Genomic DNA, 19,734 nt, shown 5'->3' with positions numbered 1-19,734 from the left:
CTCTCAAAATCAATGTGAGAACAGTCTTTACAATATTGTCATTTTGGAGTGTAGAGCAAGCGTGTCAGACAGCTGGAGGAAAAGGGAAATAAATATGAAGTAGTGAATGCAATATTTAATAGAGTCTGTTGTGATGTTCATCTTGTTTTCTGCAGCTCAGGTCTCACCTCTCGTTTTGGCTGATTTGCTAATCTAGCAAACCAAAAACAACTAGAGATGTTTTGTGATTTAATAGTTATCCTCTTTGTTTTAGCTGAGACATCTGCCTCAGACAAACAAGAAATCCTTTTACATTTTTATTTTTGAATTTGGTATTTTGATGAAAAACTCTGTTGGCCAGCTTTTCTCAATGCATGATACTCTGGCACTCTGGATTATTCAAACATAGGCACCTACGATCATGGAGAACAAACTGAACACACTAAAAATAACCTTAAATGCTTTTTTGGAAACTGATGACAAAAAAAGAGCTGGAATTGATTCCTTCTTGTTCCCTATTCTTCATTGGGCCCTACAGTTGCAGGAAATTCTGCTAACTCTCTGGGAAACAATGCTCCTCAAGATGTGTTGCACAAAACGATGGCAGTAGGAGATGTCTGGATGGGGAAAAAAATCTGTTCTATCCAATATTGTTTGTTGCTCATTTTATCAGTTGATGCTCATTGCATTAATTCTGCACTGATGCATTTATTTGTTTAGCCTATCAGATGGTTGCAGAAGAAACAAAGGAAACCAAATAGATTCTATTTCTTCATTTTTAAATCTAAGAATGACCATTTATTTCCAACAGATTTATTTCCAAAGCCATCTACCATGACCAAGAAAGAAAAAAAAGGAACGAAAAAGGACAATACTGTCAAATTTATGTGACAAGTTTTTGGGGATCCCAAAGAAAGGTTAGTTGCTACTGAATTAATTAATGTGTTCCTAAATAAAAGTCTTGGGGTTGCTGCAGAAAGAAGGGCAGCACCCCACTTAATGACCATCACCACCTTAGACTATTATGGACAAGTTCCATTATGGTCATAATTCAAGGATTATCTCTATACTGTAGAAAGTCAAGTTAAATTTCTTGCTAGTAAGTTCTTGCTTTCTGGGTTTAATTCATGTTTTCCAAATGCCACACTTTTACTCCAAGCTTAGCTCCGTGTTTCTCTAGAAATGCAAATGTTTATAGTATACACGTTGCATTTTGACAGAGGGCTCATACTTACATCTCCCTAACAAGTGCCATTTCAGAAAGAGAAACTTTCCAATATAGAGGCCACTGTAGGAAAATGGGTGCCATTTTGGAAGCAGCCATTGTGTGGCTTTGTGTGGCTATTGTATGTAAGCAAATAAAGAAGAGAATTTTGGTTGAATTGTTCTACCCTGTTTCTCCAACAATACGGCCTCCCCCAATAGGAAGTCCCAGCATGTTTTATAGGCATGAAATGAAATTAAGCCCCTCCCCCCCAAATTAAGGCCTATATTAAAACATGTGAAATGGGGGGGGAATGGCAGGGGGGGCTTGCTGTTAGGAAGTACTTTTGTTGCACACTCGGATATGGTGCTGCCTGCGTTGACCCTGATACAAAGTGCCCCCCCAATGCCGAAGTCAACATCCAAGCCGTCGCCGCCCGCCCTAAGATGCAAGGGGGGGGGAATTAAGTCACCCCCGAAAAGACAGCCTAGCTGTTTTTTCGGGGCTCAAAAAAAAATAAGACCCGGCCTTATTATATGAGAAACACGGTATATTGTTTTTAATCTTAGCCTGACAGCCTAATATTTTTATTTACAACTTTAGTGGAAGTGATCTTGGATCCCCAGACAGCTTATCCTGCCCTCATCCTTTTAGAAGATCGGAAAACAGTACATATTGGGGAGCAAACCCAGGTCCTTCTTGACAACCCTGAGCGCTTCCGGTTTTTACCAGGTGTCCTGGGAGCAGAAGGCATTGAGTCTGGGACTCTAGAATGGGTGGTGGAAATGGGAAAGGCCAAAGAGTGGGCCATTGGGATTGCCCGGGAATCAGTAGAAAGAACATATTCAGAAGATATCACCATTACTCAAGGATTCTGGGTATTGCAGTTAGCACAAGGAGAATACCAAGCATCTACAAGCCCTCCAATCAAACTTACACTTTGGAAATCACCACAACATATCTTAGTTATCCTGGAGCATGATTTTGATAGGCTCATCTTTTATAATGCTGACTCAATGGATCATATCTTTACTTTTAATTATCCATTTTCCGAGAAAGTGTTCCCTTTTCTCCTAGTGAGGGACAAAGAGATTCCTTTGAAAATCTCTCCAAGAACTTCAGTGTGACAAGACATGGAGAGAAAAAGGAGAATGAGTTTTTGAATCATTTGTTTATTTAATCTGGAGGAATTTCTTTTTGGATAAGTTAGTTTAGTGCTTTATTAATCTTTGATTCATTTCTCTTTGCCTGAAATGTTTTTGAACTTTCAATCTATATCTTAATAAAGAATATGTAGATAGATAGTAGAGAGATATAGCTTTTTTGTTTAAATGCTTACATATTTTAACTTTCTATTGCTGTTTTCTCATTATTGTGTTCTGCATAGTTTATATAATGTTTAATGTAAATTGTACTGATGATATTGTTGTAAGCATCTCTCTGATTTTAAAATATGAAACAAAAATATATGCAGCTCAGGATGTAATATTTTAGTTGCTGTCTGAACTTGGCTATTGTTTAGCCAGAATGGGCTAATCATGTTTTGAGGGTAGAAATAGACATCTGCCTTTACTGACAAAAAATAAAAAGATATTTTTGTTTTCAAAATTAAACTTGTTGAGATGACCAGGATACAATCTTACGTTCACATGTTGTTAGATTTAACACAGGTTTGCATCCAAAATGATGCAAATGATGATACAGATTGACATTTTGTTAAACTTGGAAAATTAAACTAGTCAAAACATAAGCAACCTTTGTTTTATAAAGTAGCTACAGTTTTATCCACCAGAATTTTTGCCAGTCTGATATTAACTTTTCAAGATCCTTTTTGCTTTTGATGCTGGCCTTTGTTTCTGCATCCTTGGGTGGGTTTAAATTTTTTTTAAAAACATACTCTCACAGCATCGGCAAATGTGATAAGTTCCAGAATTCATAATGTGAGGGCGATCTGGCTGCAACATCTGTCACCCCATTGATCGCCAGGGTTGATTTGTCTGATCTGGCTGGATAGGCGAGTGTCCCCTTCCTCCCTCACCACTCCATGTGCATCCTTCCCGAAGCTGCACACTTGGTGGTAGAGGATGACCAGCCCAGATAGAAGGAGTGGAATGTACCGCTCTTTGGTCAAGGGTATACGATAGATATTTTGGTTAAAAATTTGAGAGCCTGCTTATCTGTATACACTTATCTACAAGTATATACAGGAAGTATGGGTACTTAAAAAGTATTATTGTGTAAACCAGTGGATAAGCCCATCCTTGGATAAGCCAAACACAATTTGAGGAGTGTATTTGAGCACATAAAATTTTTGTTTATTCACATATATACACTACTTTAAAATTGCACAAACATTAAAAATAAGTATTCAAATAGCTATATTTTCTAATCAAGATTTGCAAATGAAAAAGACCTGCTTCTGGAAATCGCATAAAAACTGCATTAAAAAATCAAGGGAATTTGTATTTTAAAAAGCCCTGGATAATTAAAAAAAGCCCTGGACATATACATAAATTAAGGCCTATACAACTCCTCTGGAGAGCAAAGAATTTGCCAATATAAATGATTATAAAGTTTTCTATACTGTTGAAAGAAAAATCCTGATTTAAAATCTTGGTAAACTTAAGTGGCCTGCTAACATGAATAGACTGTTAACATGGGTGATATAATCAATTTTTAATTACCCAAAGATTCCCAGCTATAGCTTGCTTCTAAAAAAAAAAACAATACAGAGTCATCAACTTTGCCATCTTAACGAACATCAAAATATTGCAAAGAAATTTATCATTTGCTTCTATAGGCTACTTGTTTCAATTCGATTACCTTGTTTTCCATTTTGGAAAATGTGTAATATTTGGTTTTATCACAATATTTTTTAAAAATATATATATAAAACATGCCATTTTCAACATGAGAAGACAGTAATTTTGCTACATCATTGTGCCATTATACTACATAGCTTTCCAACAATTATCTAACAATTCATTAAACAACATACTTGCTATAATACCCAAACTGAGCTGGGCTAACTTTGAAGTCTTCTGAGTCTAATCAAGAGCTATCATAACTTGGGTTAAAAACAGTAAAACTGGATTGGGAATTGTCTAAGATTAACACATTCCTTTGAGTGAAACAATCCCAAAGGCCCTAGGATATCTTTATATTCTATATCTGAAATTTAAAAATCATTTGTGGCAGTTAGGATATACTGATTTTAGAGGACAGAAATATGCATGGATTTATTTGGTGTTATGGAAATAATCCAGAAGGGAGCTCACTATTATAAAAGTGACTGGTAATATATTTTTATACTCTAGCTTTCTTTCTTTCCTTTGTGTATGCTGGTCAAAATATCTCATTCTCTTTTTTCCCTTTATGCATGCATTTTCTTTATCATGTGCTATGTTCTTATTGTATCTTATTGATCATCAAGCTCTTCATGAAGTTGCAGATTGTTCATTGACCCTCAAATATTTATTATATGAAAATAATGTAATAGGCATTACTTTACCTCATACTATCATGAATACTAATATTCAACCCCTTCAATAGTCCCATTCACCCTTAGTGGGTCGATAACTATCATTTTGGGGAACCCTGCAGTATTGGATCTGAAACTCTGGCATCTTTCTGACCTTCCAAACTTCCTGAAAAATAGAACCCAAAAGCACAAAGTTTGCCATTTTACATTCAAGAGGTTTTTCCAATTAAATAGTTTAATCCAATTAAAACCCAGTGGTTTTAGCTGGTTTCTGTAGAACAACACAGAATAAGTCTGCACCATCTTCCACATGATGACCTGAAAACATCTGTAGACTTTTACCTTCTTTTAACAATCTTCTACCCAAGTTAGTGGCCCTCCACATACAGTATCTGCACTGTTTCACCATTTGTTTTCTCCTGACTTTTCTCACTCTTATGACCAGGAATCATTTCTCACTCTTATAAACAGGCTTCATGGCCTTGGAGTTAACCAGATACTGGCAATATCACAAAGAGGAAGTATACAGTTGTAATACTATTGTTCTTACCCAGCTCCCCAAACACGATCAACCCTCTAAAGTTAACTCAAAGATTCATTTATTAGGAATGCCAGCAGCCCTGGCAAAAAGTTTCTCTCTTACAGCAGGCTAACAAGTCCTGCTGGCCAGAAGATTAATAGTTGTCTGCCACATCTATTTATCTCTACTCCCTGCCTTTTATCCCCAGAGTTAGGTGGGACTTCGTTAGCAGAGGTGGCTCTTCCATACCAAGGATCGGCCCACAGATTTCCACTGCTCTCCTCTCCTCTGCCTTCTGTGCCATCTGCGCATCAGGCAGTGGACCCAGTTGTTCCTCCTCTTCCTCATCAGCTACCTCCAGACCTAGGGGCTGTTGACTCTCCATCTGAGGGCTGAGGGACAGCCCAGGGTCCGCCTCTGTCTCTCTCTCTCTCTCTCTCTGACAGCTCCATTCCCATTTCCCCTTGGAGCTCACAGGTTGCCTTGATGCTGATCCTGACTCCCACGCCTCCTCCTCATCTGATTCAGCTGGAAGAGCCAGAAGCCGACAGGCCACAACAATTGTATTATTGTAGTTGTGATAGGTTAAATTGTTACAACTTTTTCTGTACTTGCTTGTTTGTAGAAGATATAAGATTACATTACATGACACAGAAATGACAAATCAGTTAAAGACATATGAATGGTTCTGGAAAAGATCTGAACCTTTGTGTGGACAGAAGTAAGGAAAATGTCCTTTTCCAATCACGCTACAGGAAAGATGGGAAATGAATGAGGTATAAAGAGAGAACTGACAACATTAATTAAAATATTATTAGGAACAGATGAAAAAGCAATAAAGGCAACCTATAAATACTGTTCTGTACGATCCATTAGCATACTTGTAACACCGCGCCCTGATTGGCCAGGGCGCACGGCAACCTGATTGGCTGAGCGAGCCGCACTGATTGACCCGCCGTGAATCCCCGCGATTGGTGGAAACTAACCGCGGGAGATTCAAAGCGGTCAGGCAATATAAGCCGCCTAAAATCTCCTGAACCCCGAGTCGATCTCGGGACTAATAAAGAGCTGAAACCTGGTCACTGACTCCCGAGCCTTCTTCCAAACGGCGAATATAACACTGGCGACGAAGGTGGGATATCCACCAAGCACGTGGCACCGAGGCAAACGAGATCGACGAGATGGCCAGCATCGCACCGCCCACACCCTTTAACCAAGCTACTGAGGACTGGGAATCGTACATTGATCGGTTCCTGATGTTCCTAGAGAGTAGCAATCTCAAGGATGCAAACGGGCAGAAAAAAAGGGCCGTTTTCCTGACACACTGCGGGCCCGCAGTGTTTAAAATGGCGAAAGCCCTCGCGAAACCTGAGGACGTGAAGGCGATGGACTGGACTGACCTCGAACCGCTGCTACGAAGCCACTATGCTCCCGCCGTGCCCACCCTCATCAGACGGCACGACTTCTACCGGCGTGACCAGAAACCGGGTGAGAGCATTAGCGATTTTGTGGCAGACCTGCGGAATCTGGGAGGCATGTGCGGCTTCACGGACATGGACGAGGCGTTACGAGATCGCGTCGTCCTCGGGCTCAGGGATCCGGTCCAACAAAGCCGGCTGATGGCAAAGGGCGACATCTCCCTCACTGACGCCCTTGCCGAGGCCACCGCAGCCGAGGCAACCCGAAAGTCAGCAGCCCGAATGCGGAGACCAGACACCAGGGACCGAGCCACAACCTCCGAGGCAACCCCGACGGCCGAGACGCATCCAGAAGCAAGCCGCCGAGCGACCACCACCACCCACGGCGACCTCAACTCCGCCTCTGACACCACGGACGAAGAGGAGGACATCCATCGACTCCAAACAGAACGAGACCGGCGCGAGCGGCGGAGTCGTAAGTCGGGACTCCAATGTGCCAGTTGCGGGGGCGACCATCCTCGATCGGAGTGCCGGTTTTTCGACGCGATCTGCCAGCAATGTGACAAGAGAGGCCACATCGCCCGAGTCTGCCAACTAAAGAGAGCCTACAGCCCCCGACGATGAGACAACAGCGGCCGGAGATGGGACGGCACCCCCCCCAGGGCAAGGGACCGCCAAACCGAGAGTCGTTGGAACCGGGACAGACGGGGCCGACGGGCGGCGAGAACCGACAGAGAGAGGAGACCCACCAGACGGTTGTCATCGGCCATTCATCTAGCGCTGACGCCCGAAAGTGGGCATCGTGGGCATCGAGGGCAAGCCATGCAAGATGGAGGTGGACTCCGGGTCCTACCTCTCCATGGTTGCATGGCGGGAAATCAAGCGCCTGGTGCCCACCATCCACAAGAAGGGGTTGGAAAGCCAGAAGTTAATCCTAAAAGACTACCAAGGGAACCGCATCCCCGTAGTCGGAACAGGACACTTTGAAGTTACATTCAAGGGGCGCACAGCAAGGCTTCCCCTGACAGTCGTGGACAGAGACCGACCCAGTCTTTTGGGACTACAGTGGTTCGCGCCGCTCGGGATCGAAGTAACGGGCATCGACCACGTCACAGAGGCAGACTGGGAGGAACAACTCGCAAGGGACTTCCAGAAAGTGTTCGACGGCACCCTAGGCAAGTACCGAGGGCCCCCTATTTCCTTCAGCTTAGACCCCAGCATCCCCCCGATACGCCTAAAACCGCGGTGGGTACCTTTCGCACTCCGGCCCAAGATCGATGAGCAGATAGACAAGCTCATCAAACAGGGGGTCCTGGAGCCAACCGATCAAGCCCGGTGGGAAACCCCCATGGTCACCCCAGTCAAGCTCGATGGGTCGGTGAGAATCTGTGGGGACTATAAGGCCACCCTAAACTGCGCCTTACAACAAAGCGCCTACCCCGTCCCAGTAGTGCAGCACCTTCTACACTCACTGGGGGGAGGCAAGGTTTTCGCGAAACTCGACCTGGCGCAAGCCTACCAACAATTACCGGTTGACACGGAAACCGCTGAGGCACAGACCATAGTAACCCACCGGGGGGCTTTTCGCTGCAAGAGGCTCCAGTTTGGAGTCAGCGTAGCACCAGGAATTTTCCAGAGCCTCATGGAGAGACTCCTGCAAGGAATCAAGGGGGTGGTGCCCTACTTCGATGACGTACTGGTGTCAGCAGCCAACCAAAAAGAACTGGAGGGTCGCCTGAGGGAGGTACTACAAAAATTCAAAGACGCGGGGCTAAAAGTCAAAAAAGAAAAATGCCAGCTACATACCGAGAGGGTCGAGTTCCTAGGATATCTCCTAGACCGGCACGGAATTCACCCAACCGAAAAAAAAATCAGAGCCATCAAAGAAGCCCCCAGGCCAAGGAATAAAACAGAACTGCAGGCGTTTCTCGGGCTGATTAACTTCTATAATGTTTTCCTACCCCAGAAGGCGACCGCGGCGGAGCCGCTGCATAGGCTGCTGGATAAAACAGCCACCTGGACCTGGGGGAAACAAGAGGAAGCCGCCTTCAACCAAACCAAGGACCTGCTCACATCGGATGCCGTCCTCATCCAATACAACGAGACCCTCCCGTTGACAGTCACATGCGACGCATCACCGTTCGGGATCGGGGCAATCCTCAGCCACACACTCCCGAATGGAAACGAAGCATCCATCGCATTTTACTCGAGAACCCTATCAAAGCCGGAAAGGAACTATAGCCAACTCGACAAGGAAGCCCTGGCAATCATCGCCGCTGTCAAAAGGTTCCACAAGTACCTCTACGGCAGGACATTCACCATCATCACAGACCACAAACCGCTGTTGGGCATCCTGGCAGGAAACAAGGCCACCCTGAACATTCTATCTCCAAGAATGACAAGGTGGTCTGAATTCCTCGCCGCCTACAGCTACCGGCTGACCCATCAACCCGGCAAAACAATCGCACACGCAGACGCCTTGAGCCGCACCCTGCTACCCGACCTGGACGCCGACCCGGCACCCACAGCATCCACCCTGAGCATCGAGGCCATACCCAACCTCCCCCTAACCGTGTCAGACATTGCCCACGAAACAAATAAAGATAAATGTCTGGCGCGGGTGTTGCAATGGGCAGAGAAAGGGTGGCCGGAAAAAGACGACGACGAGACATTCAGGACTTTCAGGAACAAACAAACGGAACTTTCCACACAAAAGGGTTGTATACTATGGGGGGACAGGGTTGTCATCCCGGAAAAATTACAAAAAAGGTTCTTGGACTTGTTACACGAGGGGCACCCGGGCATCGTCAGGTCAAAAGCCCTGGCCAGAAGCTACGCATGGTGGCCAGGGATGGACAAACAAATCGAAGCCTGGGTGGCAAACTGTAAGCAATGCCAAGAATCCAGGCCAAGCCCACCCACCGCCCCAATCCTGGAATGGGAAACCCCCAGGGCACCATGGTCCAGTATACACATAGATTTCGCCGGACCCACAAAAGGACACACATTCCTCATAACGGTAGTCACTTACTCCAATTGGCTGGAGGTAAGCGACATGAGAACTACCACCACCGAGGCCGTCATCAAAGAACTCAACAGACTATTCTCAACCCACGGCCTCCCAGATGTAATTGTGTCAGATAATGGACCACAGTTCACCGCACTGGAATTTGAAAAATTCCTAACGGAACGGGGAATACGGCACGCCCTGACAGCGCCGGCACATCCGGCAGCGAACGGTAGGGCGGAATGAATGATCCAATTCACCAAAAAAACAATTCAAAAAATTGAAACCGGGACATGCAAGAGAAAATAAATAAACTACTTTTTATCCAACACATAACACCAAACACAACGACCAACAAGAGCCCCGCAGAGCTACTAATGGGGAGGAAACTAAGATCCTCCCTAGATAGGCTGCACCCCACATACAACCCCGAAAAACCCACCGACTCATCAAGCAGATACCGAACATTTACACCAGGAGACGCGGTATACGCAAAAAACCTTAGAGGGGACCCCCTCTGGATACCGGCAGCGATAACCCAGGCAACAGGTCCCCGCTCGTACCGGCTACAAACAACCGATGGACGAGCATGGAAATGACACATCGATCAAATAAGATCGAGAACAACCACGGGAAACACAACCGACACGCAAACAGACAGAGACATAAACCCAGAAATAGAAAAGAACCACCCCAGCACCAACCAAGAGGGGAGGGAAAGCCCCGGGAAGCAACCCCAACCAGAAAGAAACCAGGAATACTCACCCACCGAAGCAGAAGTAGACAGCCAGCTCGAAGCCTCGCCGGGAAGAAACAGCCAAGCCAGCTCAACCAGCCCGGAAAGACCGAGCAGGAGCGGCAACACCAGCAGCTCGACCAGCCCGGGTAGACCGGGAGGAAGCTGCGACGAAAGGCCCGGCTCACCCTTCCAGGCGGTTCCATCTACGAGGCAGAGAGCAGCACAGAACCCGACCGAACCGCCCGAAGGCCAGATATCAACTAACCTGCGCAGGTCAAGTAGACAAGTACGGAGCCCCGCCTACTTATGGGACTATGTCACGTAGGACCATACCAAGAGGGGAGGGGTGTTCTGTACGATCCATTAGCATACTTGTAACACCGCGCCCTGATTGGCCAGGGCGCACGGCAACCTGATTGGCTAAGCGAGCCGCACTGATTGGCCCGCCGCGAATCCCCACGATTGGTGGAAACTAATCGCGGGAGATTCAAAGCGGTGCCATTGGCCGTGGCTGCCACGGCCAGGCAATATAAGCCACCTAAAATCTCCTGAACCCCGAGTCGATCTTGGGACTAATAAAGAGCTGAAACCTGGTCACTGACTCCCGAGCCTTCTTCCAAACGGCGAATATAACAAATGCCTATTGGGATATAAAATGGAGGAGGAATAAGTTAAAGAAATAATGGTAGCATGGGCCAAAAATTTCAGCTATAATATTGAACTGGATATATAGAAATATAAAGACAATGAAGTATGGTTGACAAAATGATTGTATGAAAAGAATATAAATGGAGTTTATGTTGTAAATATAAACATAAATTAATGTGTTAACAATGCCAATTTAGTAATGTATGACAAGTAGGAAATTATCTGTTTATGTAGTTTTATGTTATAGTAGGTATGTATGGCAAAGAGAAATTCCAGGAAAATTGCATTGCGTCCAAATTTTAATAATTAATTAATAATTTTAAAAAAAAGAATTAAGGAAAATGTCCAGATGAATATTTCATTTTTTGGTTTTATTACCATGTTCTCTTCTTCATTTCAGATATAAAACATGGAGCAAATTGAAAATCAAACTGATAAAAGAAGAGAATTTGCTTTCCCAGGCTACTCCAACTTCTCTGAGCCTCAAGCTTTGTTTTTTATCCTATTTCTCGCTATATACATCACTACTTTGTTTGGCAATGGACTTATCCTGACTACCACATGGCTGGATGTTGGCCTTCAAACTCCCATGTAGTTTTTTATCCGGCATCTGTCATTCCTTGATATTTGTTACATATCTGTTACACTACCCCACTTGCTTAAGAATCTATTAGCAGACACAAAGCCTATTTCCATTCAGGGTTGCCTATGACCGATACATTGCCATCTGTTATCCCCTCAACTATAAGATTGTCATGAATAGTAGAGTGTGTAATAGGATGGCAGTGGCTGTGGTGGTCTCCCATGGAAAGAATGAGACACAAGCGTGTGTACTCAGGATGGGAGCCCAGAATAAATTCCAGTGCTTCCTTTTATTGAGATTTTAGTACTTAGTAAGCAAAATTACATTGTGGATTACAAGTTACATTGTGGATTACAATAATTAGAAATAGTACAGACTTGTTTGCAGTTGTCTGAGCTGCTTAATTGTTTCTGGTGTTTGCTTTTAATTTCCTTGCATTATCTCAGTGACCTTTAGGCAGACATGTATGTATAAAGCATTAGATTAATCATTACTTGAACCCAAGCTAAAGTTTATTCCCACATCTCCCCTGTTTTAGTTTTTTGATGATCGCGGATGCCTCGGTAGCTTTTCGCCATCTGCAACAGCAATTCTCCTTCCGTAGGCTTCACCCGACACATTCCTAAAAGTCCAGGGAGACATTGGATAATACAGCATGCACAAAGAGAAAGTATAAAAAGCAATATCACTCCAACAATTAGGTGATGAATCCATGAACCATCTGGCAACCAGGACCAAAGTGCAGACCACACATCCAGTCCCTCACCCTCCGATTGTAATGGATTCTCTTTCAGGGTTTGTTCCATATGCTGTATAGTAGCTGTAATGTTTGGAGAATAATCAGAGATATACATGCAACAATGCGTATGAATCACAGCGCAAACTCCCCCTTGCGCAGCCAGAATAGTATCCACCGCATATCTGGTTTGAAGGACAAAGTCACTAATTTTGCCTTGTTCTTCTTCAAGCAGCCTTAGTGTTTTAATGGTGTCTTTAAACATAGTAACTGTCCAATTGTTTAAACGATGTAAATCTCTATAGTTCATCATGACTCCTAAAGGAGGAATAACTCCCCTTGATATCTGTGTCCAGTAGTCATGAGTCAAAACAGAGTTTACTTCCGTTGCAGAACGCGCATTGCGGATATGAGCAGTCCCCAAAGATTTTGAATGAAATGAGATGGGATTACTTTCCCAAAGGTGCAGACCCCTTTCCATCGTGCTGGCATGCGATCATAGGCCATCCGTCCACACAGCAACCATAAATTTGCTCCCAGGAGATGACCAACCTTATTTGGCTCAGCATAGATTAATTTTGCAAAGGATTCCATTAACATAGCCAAATAAGTGGATGATGGTGCATTAGTCCCATCCGCACATTTAGGCAACTGGTTTTCTTTTCTTTTCTTTTCTTTTTTTTAAACAAATTTTATTTTCAAGACAAACAATACATAAATACATAAATACACATAAACACAAAACATAAAAACATAAAAAAATCTCTTTTCTGAAAGTTGCTTAGTCCCGGGTTATAACTCTTGGTACAGACACAAATTCAAATTCATATTCCTTTTAAATACCATTTCATATCTTATTAACATTTTCAATTTTCTATATGACTTCTCTCCTTTAAATTTTCTCAATTTTATTTTATTTTATTTATCTCCTCTCAATTCGTATCATAATATTTATTATTCTTTGTCTGTTCTATTCCAGCCAACCATTTATTTTTCTTCTTTAAAAAAGAAGAAAGACTTCTCCTGTACACTATATCGAGTATGATGCCTTTATCTCTTTCCCCTATATTTATAATACTTAATATAAAACACATGACATACATTGGGATTCTGTCTGGTACAATCTAAAATTATACTATGTTATCAAAAATAATACAAATCTATTCATTAGTATTGATATTCATTCATATCTTAAACGTTTAACTCATTGCTTTTCAATTAAATCACATACTTTTATGGGAGCCCTATTTTCCATAATTATTCCCCCCCACATCACATATTATAGCTCAATATTTCATTAAAATGTTCCTCCTTCTACTTCAAATCTCTCATTTCACAAAAAAATTCGCTAATATACCATATTCTAATCATTAATATTAACAATCATTTATTTTTATCCATTTCAATTAAATATCATGCCCTTGTGGGAACACTTATGCTTTCAAAAATTATTACACCCCCACATCACAATCTTGAATCATATTTCATTACAGTACTCCCTTTTCCTTAACAAAAATTTCACTAGTTTATGTTAAATATTTTATCACATTTTAAGTTACATATTATTTCTAATTTTCTATGATTACTTCTAAATACAGGTATAAAAATGCAGTCTTATGTACCTTTCTAGAATCCCTTTAACAATAAGATTCATCCATTATCTCTAAAAAACTTTTGCTTCTTAACATCTTGCTCCCCACCATTAGGGCTTCTCATCCCTTCCTTTCTCTCTTGCTTCTTCTTCTCCTTGTCCTCTTTAACCCCTTGTCTCTCCACCTCCCTTTTATTCTGCTTTCCCCCCTTTCTGTTGTTTCTTAACATAATGTCCCCTTTTCACCTTATTCTTCTCTTTTTGGGCTGTTTTTCCAGATCTTAAAGACCTCTTTTCCTTTTTCTCTTCCTTTTTCCCTTCTCCAATCAAAGTCATTTGTTCATCAAAGATGGCTTCTTCTTCTTCTTTGTCCCCATCATCCTGTTGTTCATTCTGCTTCACATAAGTATAAACCGCCATTTCTAAGTATTGAAAAATAGTGCCAAGACCATCTTTCCCTCCTTGTTTTTCTCTTTCATATTTTTGATATATAAGTTTCAATCCATCCACAGATGATGCCATTGTGTAGAGAAAAAGTTTTTCCAAACAACCACCCAGATGTTTTAATCAGAAGTAATTCTCAAAGGTTCCAAAATCACCAAACAATCCAAACAGACTATTTCTTTTAGATACCTTCTTCTTCTTCACTTTCTCTTTCTGGGGTTAAAGTAATCACAAATCCTTTTCAAATATATTTTTGGAAGTTTTTTAATGTTTAACAACTCTTTGCAATTCTAGGCAATCTTATTTTCAAATTTTGCTCCAATTTTTTTCCCTCTCCCTTCCCACTCACAGCCAAAAAGGTTTTTTTTTTCTCCGCTGTCACTTTAGGAAGGAGAGTAGAACAAAGAAAAACTTTCCCCTTTAGAGTATTCGCAGCTTGTAACTCTCACAAGGAACAATATATACTTAGCAGCCTTCAAGGTTCCAGGTCACTTTCTCCCGTCTTGTCCCGGTTAGAAGCAACTTTCACTGTTCTTCCAGCTTTCTCCCTCCTGCACCTGCTTGTCCGGCTGCAGCTTTCTTCGTGGCGGCCATTGCTGACCGCCTTTCCTCCGCCTCGGGAAAAGGGGTTTAGCCGGCTGGGGAGGGGGTTTGCGGCACCCCAGGCCCCTTGCCGGATCCCCCTGTCTTCAGCTGCCTCTACGGGGCAGCTATATCCCCCAGATCCAAATGGATCGGGGGAACCTTGGTGGCAAACGCAGCAGGGATCGCACGGTCGTGAATCCCTGCCACCGCCGAAAGCTTGCAAACCGGAAGTTCCCGCAACTGGTTTTCTGCTGGCTTGGTGGGACAACATGTGGCAGGAATATATGGACACCCATTTTCATTGATCAAAGATGTGATAGCAAATTTAGTGATGTTATGCACAAAGTAAGTGAGATTTTTAGTTTTCATGTCATCCGGATAAACCCGACTTCCATTGCTAATAACAATTGTTTTGTTGTAAAATGGATATGTCCCCAAGTAAGTCATATTCTCTACCGTCTCATTGTGGGTCCAGCAGATACCCGCCACCTCTTGGATCCGGCTTCCAAGGTGTAAGGTAATTACTTGTAGTCCAACTGCTAGACCACGTCCCCGAACAACCATAGCATTGTCCCTTATACCAGTCACCTTCGGCCAGAGGTACTGCAACCATTGGAAGCCCTGATGTTTTGTGAGTTGGCATGTGCATACATACCCAACAATCAGTTTTATTATGAAGGTTTGCTAGCTTCTCCATGTCCTGGATCAACGTGTTTCTTTTCCATTCCCCCAAATTCACCCCCTTGCCCCTTTGGCTGATGATAAGGACACACACAGCGAGCAGGAACCCAAACAATTGTCCCCTCATCTTCAACAGCAGCGTATCCTCGGCCCCAAGTTATCAGCGGGACAGGTCCTCTCCACTTTGGATCTGGTAGTCTCCTATACCGAACTTTCGGTCTTGGCATACCTGCAGAAGGGGAGGAAGCAAAATGCCTACTGGCTGCCGTAGCAGCGGGAGATCCTGTCATGTTTAAAAATTTTAAAGTGTATAATGTAATATTAAGAATGTTTTGTTTGTAAGGCAAGCCATATCCATCCACTTCCCCCGTTTTTGTTTTTATATGAAGGAGTGTTATACGGACTAGAAGTTGGCTCAATGTGGCCTAATTGTAGCTGCTCAGCTACCAATTGATGTAAAGCCATAAGCTTTTCCTTTGGAAGTGGCCATTGGTCAATCCAAACTGGCTGAGAGGTTAACAATTGTAATTTTTCCATTATCAAATAACAATTTTTGTGCAGAACTGTGACAGTAAATCTCTACCCCACAAGTTTATATGCAGGGGCAACACAAGAGGTTGAATCCTTGCGGTCTCACCAGTTTCTCTATGCAATGCCTTCAACCAATGTACACTACTTCTTGCAAACTGCATACCACCCACTCCACGAACAGCCAGAGAGTCCTCAAGCGCCCATTCATTTGGCCATTCCTTTTGGGGTATCACAGAGACATCTGCTCTGGAATCTATAAGGCCAGAAAATGATTTTTCTTGAATTTCAATTGTCATTTTAGGTTGGTCTGTAGTTAAATTTTTTGTCAGCGCTAGCAATTCTGCAGCAACTGGAGAACTGGCCATTTCAGGGGACCCAAAACCGCCAGTTCGTGGGATCCCAATTAAAGGATTCATAGGAATGTATGGAAGCAATTATAACTGGGCAATAGAGTCACCGGCCATTAATGATGTAGGAGTATCAGTGTATAATTGTACCTTAATAACCCCTTTATAATCTTGATCAATAACTCCTGGAATAACAAAAAACCCTTTTTCTGATGCAGAAGACCTGGGAAATACCAATCCCACTGTTTTTTCTGGCAGTGGCCCATGCAAATGAGTGTCCTCAATGTACACTTGATTAGGAAAAGTCACATCAATTGAGTTCAACATTTTTAAACCCAAACCTGCACTCCCAGTAATTGCAGGCGATGCTTTTGTGACAGCCTTGGGAGCGGGGCTAGCTGCACGCCCCAAATTTAGTTTCCCGGATTTTGGTTCTGATCAGAGCGACATTGATTTGCCCAATGAAACCCTTTTTTGCATTTTGGACAGACCGATTTCGGGCGAACGTCCCTATTTTTGATTTTGTTAAATGCCATTCCCCCCCCAGGGGGTCAGCACTGAGCTTTAAAATGGCCAGGCTTCCCACAATTAAAACAATTCCCTGTAGGTTTCATCCCTTTTTGTAATGCCATAGCCAAAGTCTCCATGTTGTAAGCCTGAGAACCCACCACTGCACATGCCTTTAACAGATCAGCCAGAGTAACCTCACCTCTAGCCACCAAAGGCTGTAAGATACGCTTGCAGTCAGCGTTTGCATTTTCAACTGCCAATTTCAGCAAAAGTTCTTTTGCTGCTTCCTCATTAGAGATTTGCCTGGTAATAGCCAATTGTAGCCTTTCCACAAAATCGTTATAAGACTCAGATGCTGTTTGCTTAATTTGAGAAAAAGACCGTGCCGGGGTTCCCACATCCTGGATGCGGGACAACGCCCCAAGGACAGCAGCTTGATCAGCAGTGGATTCAAACAAGCCTGCCCCATAGATTTGGTCTGGCGTATACAGCCCCCCTGAATTCCTTCCCCTAGTGACAGCTTCCCTTTGATATTCTGAATCAAAAACCACATAGTGAGTAGAGCTCAATATCATTCTCATTAAATCTTTCCAGTCACTAGGAATCATGCGTGAGGTAGCCAAACTTGTCAGGAGACCCTTTGTAAAGGGACTTTGAATACCATAATCTTTAACTGCTTTCTTAATTTCCCTAAGTACTGCCAAAGGAATTGGAACCCATTCAGCCTGCATGTTGCCTTGAGCATCCACTTGCCTATTAACTGGAAACAAATTCATCTGGGGAATCTCATCAGGCTCTAATTTCCCCTCATTGAAAGCCTGATGCATCATTGCTTGAACTTTTCCCATTTTTGGTTGGATTTTATCATCCACTGGAGTAGGCGCTGTTGGGGGTGAGGAAACATACTCCAGTTTTGGGGTTGGTGGGTGCAACACAACTCCTTTATAAGGAGGAGGTTCTACTAAAGTTTTTAAAAGAGGTTGTTGCTGGGTCTCTAAAGCAGTCATAACAACCTTCCAATATATCAAAATTTCAGCTGTTGCCCGTGGCTCTTCATGAAGGATAATTCCAATTTTCCTCCACGTGTCTAACTTTAAAGAGCCTCTCTCTGAGTACCAGAGGCATTGCTGCCAGATCTCTTGCAGCAGTTGTTTCGCATTACCTTTTGAAAGAACTATTTGCTCCCCCCCAGAGGGTTTAAAGATTAAGAAGTTTGGCCTGACTAACTTCAGCAGCTCACTAACATGACGTTCCTGTGGCTGAGAAAGTTTTCCCCCCATGTTCCCTGAAAAATCCTATTGTCCAGCAATAGTTAAGTGCGTACTTTACCTATTCCAGGCGAGGAAACACGGAGGTCCGGACACATACCACCTGCAGTGGATCACGTCGGGGTCACCACTTGTGGTGGTCTCCCATGGAAAGAATGAGACACAAGCGTGTGTACTCGGGATGGGAGCCCAGAATAAATTCCAGTGCTTCCTTTTATTGAGATTTAGTACTTAGTAAGCAAAATTACATTGTGGATTACAAGTTACATTGTGGATTACAATAATTAGAAATAGTACACAGACTTGTTTACAGTTGTCTGAGCTGCTTAATTGTTTCTGGTGTTTGCTTTTAATTTCCTTGCATTATCTCAGTGACCGTTAAGCAGACGTGTATGTATAAAGCATTAGATTAATCATTACTTGAACCCAAGCTAAAGTTTATTTCCACAAGTGGCCTCCTGGGGTTGTGGTTTTCTCAATTCAATCTTACACATTGTCATGACAGCCCATCTTCCCTTCTGTGTTTCTCAGAGCCTTGAACATATTTTTTGCGATGTCCCCCAGCTCCTCAAGTTGTCTTGTGTGGACACCTTCCCTAATCAAATGACATTGCTGGCAGTGACCATGATCCTTGGCATCGGTCCCTTTCTTTTCATCATGATTTCTTATGCTCACATTATAATGGCAGTCTTAAAGATCCGTTCCACCCAAGGACGTCACAAGGTCTTCTCCACCTGTACCTCACATCTCACAGTGGTCACCTTGTTTTATGCCACCTGTACCTTCAATTATAACAGGCCCACCAGCAGCTACTCTCTCTTTATGAATACTTTGGTTTCACTGCTCTCCAATGTGATAACCCCAATGCTGAATCCTATTATATACTGTCTGAGAAACAAAGAAATGAAGAAAGCTATGAGAAGGGTATTCAGGTTCAAAGGACCCTCATTCATCTAGATTCAGTTATTTGCCAGAATCTAAACTGTGTTTATTTATTCTATTCGCAGCTAGTCTTTCATTCAAAAGTACAAGGCAACACAAATCAGTTAAAGAGATATGAATGGTGCTGGAAAAGATCTGAACATTTGTGTGGACAGGAAAATGTCCAGATGAATGTTTGATTTCTTGGTTTTATTACCATGCTCATTTTATTATAATTCCTCATTTTATTTTTCCTGGCAACATAAAATTTTGTAAAGTCTGTTGGACTCGGAAAAAAATTCTAGTTCAAAGGCACCCAGAGACCTTGCATGGTCAAGGGTAGACTAAATCTGAAACTCATACTCTAGAACAGGGGTGTCAAAGTCATGGTCAGATGTGCCACGTGCTGGCCCCACCCCCACCCCATTTAGCAAAGGGGGGGAAAGTCCTGATACATCATGTGACACTGCCATGACAACATGAGTTTGACACCCCAGCTCTAGAATAACACTTCAACCACCTAGAAGTACTGCTGGTGAAT

The 19,734-nt window shown here is 43.0% G+C and overlaps 1 protein-coding gene and 2 pseudogenes across 1 annotated transcript in view; all 3 read left to right on the top strand.

The window, feature by feature from the left end:
• The window catches only part of LOC148129040 (erythroid membrane-associated protein-like), a 2,799-nt pseudogene extending 453 nt beyond the window's left edge, over nt 1-2,346 (top strand).
• Nucleotides 1-19,734, top strand: part of LOC148129037 (vomeronasal type-2 receptor 26-like) — a 600,870-nt gene that overhangs the window by 89,691 nt on the left and 491,445 nt on the right. The window lies entirely within an intron of this gene.
• Nucleotides 11,406-19,229, top strand: LOC148129039 (olfactory receptor 5V1-like; annotated as a pseudogene).

The sequence above is a fragment of the Notechis scutatus genome, chromosome Z (assembly GCF_049901735.1).
Source record: "Notechis scutatus isolate UNSWTSFEM ecotype Mainland chromosome Z, rNotScu1.2, whole genome shotgun sequence".
Lineage (NCBI taxonomy): Eukaryota > Metazoa > Chordata > Lepidosauria > Squamata > Elapidae > Notechis > Notechis scutatus.
This window is presented reverse-complemented; position numbering and strand designations above follow the sequence as displayed.